The sequence below is a fragment of the Octopus bimaculoides genome, chromosome 4, assembly GCF_001194135.2.
Source record: "Octopus bimaculoides isolate UCB-OBI-ISO-001 chromosome 4, ASM119413v2, whole genome shotgun sequence".
In the NCBI taxonomy this organism is placed as follows: Eukaryota; Metazoa; Mollusca; class Cephalopoda; order Octopoda; family Octopodidae; genus Octopus; species Octopus bimaculoides.
Genome location: NC_068984.1, coordinates 89,725,391 through 89,726,857, shown reverse-complemented (window position 1 = coordinate 89,726,857; position 1,467 = coordinate 89,725,391).

The following is a 1,467-nucleotide window of genomic DNA, read 5'->3' as shown; positions in this document are numbered from 1 at the left end:
AATTACATCAATTTTACCGTCCCCAGTATTTAGGAATGTCAAATAGATATGTTGTGATTTCGATAATGCACGTCGCTGTTTGACCATGACCACTTAATACGTACTGGTGTCCGTTACTGTTATTGCTTATGTAGTTTAACCTATTTATTCAGAATTAATAATTAATGTATCTAAGACGAAATGACGTAACGGTTTCTTTCTAATAGATTATAGAGTGTGATTTGAAGGCTATTTGGCTGGTATTTCTAGCGAGCCAAATTACAACATAGTTACTCCCTGTCTGTCTCATTGTTTTACTGTTATTTTACTGAATTCATACGAAATGCACTGTCGATATCAGTTGTATTTGAACCCACAAAAAGAAATTCACCGGAAGAATATTCACATGTGTTTAATACCGGAACAGCAAACAATATGATTTTAGGTTTTATCTATTTTTAGATACTGTCATTAAAGAAGGAAGCCCCTTCGAAATATGTATACCCCCGACACTCCCCGTGACATTTTGATAGTACCTACGCTGTTGGGAACCACTATTAATATCTATGTTTTGTTGGTGAGTGACGTAACATGATAGTTAACTGAACGTCATAGCTCTGTGGGCGTTGTGTGAGAAAAATACTATGAATTAACTCAACGCTTGCGTATCTTGGCAAATATGTGCTGTACTAGATTCTCTGGCAAAGCAGCAGGCGCCTACATTTCCACCCTCTGGTTCATGCTATCTATAAGAAGCAAATAAACCAGAGCAATAAAATGTGTAAGCATTACCATTTTTGGCAATCGTACATAGGGTCAGTCATTCATTCATATTTACCCACGCATCCTAATGTGTTTTTAGGGAGAGGTTTCTTTTTGCTTCCCACCTCATCTCTCCTTAGGTGCGCATGCGGGTGAGGACTCATATTTGTTTATATATATAGTCCTGTTAGCCAAATTATTAATATCACAAAACAACCAAGTTTCAAAGAGACAACACTGCCCGGCATAAATACTTATTGCAATTCTTCGAAACTTCTTCAAAAACCAACAAAATGTACCATAAACAGATTTACTATTTTACAGTCCTCAGTTTACTTACAGTAAGTGATTTACAATGTAAATTCTCTCTCTCTCTCTATCTCTCTCTCTCTCTCTCTCTCTCTTTCTTTCTTACTTTCTCTCTCTCTCTCTCACTCTTTCTTCCTCTCAGTCTCTTTCTCTCCTATCTTTTATTTTTATCTCTCTCTCTCCGTACACACAGACACACACACACACACAAATACAGAAAGAGGTTTATATATATATAATATACATGCAATAATATATACATATATGTGTACAACTATATATGTGTATACATACATATATATACATACATACATACGTACATACACACATAATATATATGTAATATATACATGCAATAATATATACACATATGAGTTCAACCATATATATATATATATATATATATATATATATATA